The sequence below is a fragment of the Otolemur garnettii genome, unplaced genomic scaffold (genome assembly GCF_000181295.1).
Source record: "Otolemur garnettii isolate 467f Iridium unplaced genomic scaffold, OtoGar3 scaffold00002, whole genome shotgun sequence".
Taxonomy (NCBI): domain Eukaryota; kingdom Metazoa; phylum Chordata; class Mammalia; order Primates; family Galagidae; genus Otolemur; species Otolemur garnettii.
The window spans coordinates 8,259,390-8,267,264 of NW_003852397.1; positions in this window are offsets into that span (position 1 = coordinate 8,259,390).

Sequence of the window (7,875 nt, forward strand, 5' to 3'; positions counted from 1 at the left end):
AAAAAAAAAAAAAAAAATTACTCAATTGCATAAAATACATGCACGGTAACATCGTTGAAACTATTGGGAAGCATCTAGAAAAGTTTAAATAATACCATAGAGCAGTGTGTTCCAAAGCCTATTTCCTGGATTGTTCTTCGCAAAAAGTTTTCATGGTCAACATTTTCGTTTAGAAATATTGCCTGCCATAGCTGCCTACTGGGAATCATTAGCCTATTAAAGGATTCCAGAAGTTCTAGAGTAGATAAGTCTGTTTGACTTGGTTTAACCCAAATTACTTTGATTAAAAGAACATACATTTATTTTCTCCTTTTAAATAGCATCTATTAGCATCCCTCTGGAGTGTGTTGTGTAGAACATGTTCTGGGCGCTGAGCCCCAGTGGATAGCGGTCGGTGTCAGCTCTGCGAGCACAGGCAGACCTAGATGCCCAGAGACCTAGACTCTCTGTGTCAAGTGGGCTGAGGACTGGTACCTCCAAATCTAAGTGGGGTGCTCGGCTCCAGCAGGCTGGCTGCCTGTATTGCTGCTGCAAGCCCAGGAAATCAGAAGGAGCCATGAGAGAGAGAGCTGGCAAGCCACACCAGTGACTCACAGGAAAGGGCTGCCTTAGAGTAGCTAGCTGGTCTTGACCTTGGCTGCACATTGGAGTCACCCTGGGGAGCTTTAAAACATCCTGACGCCTGGGTCTCACCCCTGCCTGGAGACACTGATGTCACTGGACTGAGGTGGGGCCTGGGCACTGGGACATTTAAAATTCCCACGTGATTCTAATTGCACCCAAAGCTGAGGGCCGCTGCTTTAGGGAATGGGGATGCTCACGTTTGAAGAGATTTCTTTTTCTGTATTCTGCATTCCCCTTATTGAATGTATCTGCTGCACCAGGAGCTGCTCTGGGAAGTTGTCAGCGGTGGTGATGGGAATAACCATCCGTGGGCTCACTCCACGTGGGGGCTGAGAGCCCTCTGACGCCACGGGAGCTGGTTAGAAGGACAGGACTTTCAGCCCCACCCAGATCCCAGTCGTGACCTCCAAGTGCTTTATATGGGCACTTACACTTTGAGGGGCCCTGGCCAGACCGCAGTGGCCTGTGAAAAGCAGCTCTGTTCACATTAGGACCTGTGACCGGTGACCCAGAGCACCTGCCTGTCGGGCTGCTCCTTAATTCACCCCAATCCCGAAGGCAGCAGTCATGCTGGCCTCCTGCACCTCAGTTCTTCTACCCCAGGGGTGGCTGCCTACCTCTCAAAGGAGCCTCCAGGGGCCCAGAAATTGAATTTTTCAAATGCCAGTTAGTCAGTATTTGAAGTTGAGCGATCCCAAATTGGTGAAAATCTGTCTGGCTGTGCTCTCTTCATGCAGTAAGAAGCAAAAAAACAAAAACAAAACCCCAAAAAACCCAGAAACATAATTTTATTTATATAGGGATGATAAATGGTGTCAGAAATGGTTCTTTTCCTTTTCGTTTTGGATTAACTAAAGAATGGGAGAAAAGTGGCAAGGCAGGTCCGGAGAGATGAGCCCGTCATCCTCGTGACCATGTGCCCGGGGTAGATGTGGTCCTCTCTTTTATTCCTTTATTCTTTTAATTAAATTAAATATTATTGTATTTTAACAATACAGCTCAGTTAAGCACAGCTACTTTCTGATTGTTTCGGAGTTGGTGTGGATAGGGCCCCTGTCCCCTCCACCTCCGTTCACGCTGCTGCCATGACCGCCACCAACAACTTCCCAGAGCAATTCCTGGTATAGCAGGTACGTTGGATAAAGAACATGCAGGATATAGGAAAGATATCATTTCAAACACGAGCTGTTTCTGTCTATCCAGGTGTAGTGTGAGCGCCGAGCTGCATGAACGAGGGGCAGGGACCCTGCACACGCTGCCGGTGACTCTGAGATGTGAGGTTGTGTCAGCACAGCCAGCCCACAAGCAACAGGATCACCACTCACCCCATTAACGAGTGTTCTCAGCTCACAGCTCTCCTGTTGGGTGTGCCCATTACCTTAACAGAAGGATTTCATTGTAAACTTGCCTCACAATGAAAAACAGACCATGTGGCCTCATATTTTCATGATAAGAAGGTGTATGGATCATCAGCCTGGATCTTTCTCTCCTATAACCAAGCTCACAGAAAGGCCCACATGGGGCAGACCCTCATTCTGCTTTGGTTTGCTTCACCCACTCATCGACTAGCTCTCCATCCATTTGCTGAACAGACATCGTGACCCGCTGTGCTCTGAGCCCCTACTAGGTGTTGGGTACACACGCTCTCGCCTCCCTAAAACTCAGGGCAGGAAGCAGAGCTCACAGACTGTTGAACAAGCAGGGAGATCTTCATATTGAAAGAGGAAACTATAGTAATACTTCATGCACAGAGAAGACTAACTTATTAATCTAAATGAGATCATTGCTAGAGATGTCCTCACACATCTGTTTTAAATTCCAGTCTAAAGAGAAGATGAAAATGTGATTTGTGTATAAATGTAGTCATTCTGAAGACAACTTATTTTCCTTTCTACAGAATACAATGTCGGCCCCGATCTGATACTGGTGACTTTGGGGGTGAGGCAGCATGTCTGGTACCCACATGGTGCTCGCTCTTCCCATCACCAGCTCCGCCCTAGTAGATACTGTAGGACCCAGTGGCAGAGCAAGCACCATGGAGAATTGCTCAAGAACTGATAGACATGTGCCCACCCTGGGTGCTGGCACAGTAATATCAGTTGATAGTGATGTAGCAAGAGCCCAAGGCACAAACTGGGTTTATTTTTAGTTTCTTAGTTACTCAAAGGCATTAAAAAGAAAGGCAAGATTCTTTCATTATTATCATTATTATTTTTTCAGTTTTTGGCCGGGGCTAGGTTTGAACCTGCCATCTGTGGTATATGGGGCTGGTGCCCTACTCCTTTGAGCCACAGGTGCTGCCCAAAGGCAGGGTTCTTGATTACAAATCAAAGACCCCCTCCTGAACAGCTTTTGGGAAAAGGAATTTGCTGACAGCATATTAGAGAGCTGACAGAATGGACAGGGAGGTTGCACAAATATGCCTGGAAATGGCAGCTGAAGGAGACTGGGCAGGAGGAGCCAGTGAGGGCCATATCACAGGTGCAATCTGGTGAGCAGGTGACTGTCACCTGCAATGGGATCACCACCACAGCCACAAGCCACGTCTGCATTGCTCCTTCCAAAGTCCTAGTCAGGAGCATTCAGTTAGCCCAGCTCAGATCACAGATCCACTCGTACGTATAAGGAGTGGACAAAAGTGTGGTTTGGCAACTTCCAAAACCTATTGTAGGAGGGGGAGGTCTACCTGCCACCAAGACATTTACCCTGGGTCACGTGTAAGGAGGCCAGGAAGAAGAATTGTCCTGAGTCAGCACACTCGAGTCTAGGGCATTCCCTCCCCACTCTCAACAAGGACAAGGATTCTGGCCTCTATGTCCTGAGGCAATGTTCCTTCCCAAATCCTTTATGAGATACAAATATCACACTTACAGTGCTAACATTTGGACAAAACAGCATCATTTCTTTTCTTTTCGTGTCAAACCTCTCAAAGATTATACTGTGGGCCTGGCTCAGTGGCTCATTCCTGTAGTCCCAGCACTTAGGGAGGCCAAGGTGGGAGGACTGCTTGAAGCCAGGAGTTTGAGACCAGCGTGGGCAACATAGTAAGACCCTATCTTAAAAAAAATGACTGGTGTGTTGGCTCCCACCTATACTCGTAGCTACTTGGGAAGCTGAGGTGAGAGGAGTTTGAGGCTGCCGTGAGCTATGGTCTCATTACTCCACTCCAGCTTGGGCAACAGAGAGACCCATCTCTTAAAAAAACTAAAAAAAAAAAAAAAAGAGAAGAGAGTGTGGTGCTGTGGTGCTGGGTAGCCCAAACACGGAGAATGTCCATTAAAGACAGTGTCTTTAAGGCTGTGTCAATCTGCATCCTCCTACTCTGTGTCCTTGGCTGTGATAAGAGTCAGCAGAAGCCCAGGTACTCTGCAGCTCACTTGGTTAGACCTCCAAATAAACTGTTGTGCAAGTTAGAAATCACTGGATGTAGTTAGCAGGACCCCACTGCAAATTAGCAGAAGCAAAACAGAAATTTTAAGAATATGGGGGAGATTTGTCAGTTACAGCTTAAAGCTTGGGAAAAAGAAATATGGGGGAAGACTGTCTCGTGGAATCCAGTGGAACCCAGTTTGTACTTGGGGAAGGACATGAATCCAGAAACTTGGATGCTATTGGGACTTTGTCTCTAATATTATTATTACTAATAATATTTGTGGGACACTTTTTATGTCCTAGGCATGTCTTTTGCTTGCATTAATTGTATTTCTTCTATGAAATATGAACTAAAATTATTCTATCTTACAGGGGAGGAAGTCTAGGGAAGTTAAAGTGCATGGTCAATGTCACAAAGTAATAGAGAGAGAGAGAGAGTGTGCAAGCCAGTGGAAATCAAAAGCCTGTGCTGATGACTCGGCCCATTGCCTTCTCCTGCCCTCTCCTCCTCTGTTCTCAGTTCCACGGACCCCAGGTTTCACACGTGCTGGCCATCAGCCTAGGGAGTGACCACACTCTTCTGTGTCCCAGGTTAAGTCTCCCAAAGAAAGAACAATGACTAGCCAGCTTCGGTAGGGTCGCTAGATATCACCCAATGGCTTTGCTGTTCCAGCTAGGAGAGCTGAGTGAGGGCAGGGGCACTGGGGTAGGGCAGCTGTGTTTAGGAACTGAACATTGATGTGTAGCCAGGTAATTGTTAACTATAAATTTCAACTTTGCCACCTGCATGACTTTCCATTTTTGCTTGACTTTCCAGCAATTTAGAAATAAATTTTATTTTCAAAGGCAATGCTTAATTCATTCCATGTGTCTTGAGGCATCGATTTACCTGCTCTCTTTTTCAGAGTTTTCTTCTTCTTTTATTGTTTTCTTTTTAAATAATTAAAGAAGTTTCAATTCTCCTGTTTCACACTATGCTTGATTTTTTGGTAAGCTTCCTTAGAATACTATGGAAATGTATAAAATAGACACCATCCATTAAAAAAGCAAGAAGACTACAAAGTTATGCTGTCCAATGTGGTAGCCACCAGCCATATTTGACTAACTATTTAAATTTAAAATAATTAAAGCTCAATAAAATAAACATTCAGTTCCTCAATCATAAAATAGAGATTTAAGGCTGGGTGCAGTGGCTCACGCTTGTAATCCTAGCACTTTGGAAGGCCGGGGTGGGTGGATTACCTCAACTTAAGAGTTCTGAGACCAGCCTGAGCAAGAGTGAGATCCCATCTCTATTAAAAATAGAAAAAACTAGCCAGGTGTTGTGTTGGGCAGCTAGGGTGCCTATAATTCCAGCTACTTGGGAGGCTGAGGCAAGAGAATCACTGGAACCCAAGAGTTTGAGGTTGCTGTGAGCTATGATGCCATGGCACTCTACCTAGAGTGACAGAGTGAGACTGTCCCTCCCCCCACAAAAGGAAATAGAGATTTTAAGTGCTCAATAATCACAGTATAGTTCTGTTATAGAACATTTCCGTCACTGTCCATAGCATCAATCTCCTGGACGGTGATGCTACAGAATGCTGCCACAATGGTGTGTGCTGTCTCTGAGATAATGAGCTCCTTACAGGGAGTGGCCTGATGACCTGCAGTGACCCTCCTGCTCCCAGGAGCTGCTAGTCCAGCTTTCTTTCCCACTGCTATGCTTCCTGTTCATCACTTCCTCACTTGCTTCCATATTCTTTTTCTCAAAACCAACATTTGCATCACATAAACTTGAGCTATTTCTTTTCTATTGTAGCAAAGGTGTACAATTGTAACAGAAATTTCTTGGGCTGGAGGGACATTTATTGTTGATACTGAAAATTTAATGTGTCTGCTTAATTAGAGATGGGACTGAAGGAACATAGGAACTAGGAATGCTGGTTCATGAAAGGAAATGTTTAGAGGTAGAAATGCTTCAAGAGCCCCCCAAACAGAGCCACTCTGTTCTCCATGGTGGAGAAGTTTGTCTCTCTTCTTTTTGTAATGGTCCAGAAAAGACAAATATTGTTGATTGAAGCTGCTTTGAATCTTTTACATTATTTTGTCCCATGACAATGGAAGTTTTCCCCATGCAGTGCCAATCCACAAATTAAGTTTCTGCAACCCCTTGGTTCTACTGGGGAGGGGAGGTTATCAACCTGGTTGAAAGGGTTGGCTGCTAATCCTGTTTATAGTACATTCTAGTCTAGAGTGGGAAGGAGAAGAGGCATGTTTTGGGGGCAGCCCCGTGGCAAGAAGAGATTCTGTGCTCCCAAGACTGGTCAGAGAACTGGTGAGGATGGGAGCTGCTCAGATCTGCTTGGCAGTGTCCTGGGGAAAGGACCCCAGCCAGGGAGATTCGACTGTAGACATGGAATGCCGTATCTACAGATCCCATATCTACAGTCCAACAATTCTAAAGCCTCAAGACCAGTGTAGACATAGCAGGGTCTTCAGACCTGAAGTGACCATAGGACAGCGGGGGCTGCACATTGGGATGGACATGGTGCTCAATACTATGATTCAGTTGGCCAACAACTCATTGGAAGGGGGACTTGGAATCACTGTAACAATCTGAGGGATTCTAAAAACACATGGTATTCTTGTGCATCTGTTTAAGAACTAAAATTCTTACCTACTACACTCAGCCATAAAGCCTGAGGGGACAGGTGAGGGCAGTGTCTGTGTGACCCACACAGGACTCAGGGCATGCAGCATCCAGGACTGAAGGGTAGCTTACCACACTCGTAAATACTGACACAAGGCACACTCACGGGAGTCTTTGGAGGATGAGTCCCATCACAGAACAGTCCCACTGAATGTAAGAGTGAACACGGTTGTCTTTTGCCAAGTCTGATTTAGCAATTGATACAATTACATTACATGTGGATTTGGCTAAGCAGTAGATTAGTATATGCTTTTTAAAGGTATATATTTTTAAAAATGACCATCACTTTTCTGAATTCAGATGGTGTCTTCAGGGCGGCTGTCTAACTGACTAGCTGGATTAACCAACTCTCCATTTCCTGAAACACGGGGTCATGCCCAGAGCTGCTTAGAATTCAGGGTGTAGGACGGGAGGCTACTCTCTAGTGCGTTGTTCGCTTCCTTCCTAACCTGTTCATTTCATTTGATCGTATCCTGATAACTACGCGATTTGAGTGCATGTTACTAAAACTGGTGATGCACAAGCACCCCAATAAAGGGGACACGTTTCCAACGAATATATGCAAAATGCTTTGGGAAGATTCGGTGGAGAAAAGTCGCTTAAAACGTGTTGCTGAATTACGGGTGACGGTTTGAAGAACAGCATCTAAGATTCTCGAGTCAAGACGCTGTGCATTGTCTTTGAATTCTCCTCGCACCAAGAAAACCCCAATGTGAGAACCCAGCGGATGCATTCTGTGCATGCTTCACAAAGAAAGGGAACAATACACCACTCTCATCAGCAAATCTATATCCAAAGAAAAGGCGCTGGCTAGACAAAAGGAGTGAGCAAACATTTAGCTGCTGGAAACGCTGCCGCCTGCCGGCTCCCGATGTGAGACCCTGGTCACGGAGCGCACCAGCGCCCTCCGCCGGTCAGGAGCGCGCCCTGCAGGCAGGATCGCGCCGGGGCCCCACCCACGCTTCGGTTCCACATTGTCTGTTTTCAGTTCCAGTGTGCAGATTTCCGGTTACAAAGCTGCGATCGACATGATGAAACTATTTTACGTCTCAATTATTTTCATAAGAATGTTTTGTCACTGGGAAACCTAAATAAGGATCCTCTCCCCACTGTTTTATTGCCTTTCATTTACTTTCGGCAATATTTCAAAATAGATGCCGATTTAAAGGCGATGGCTTTCCAAAACT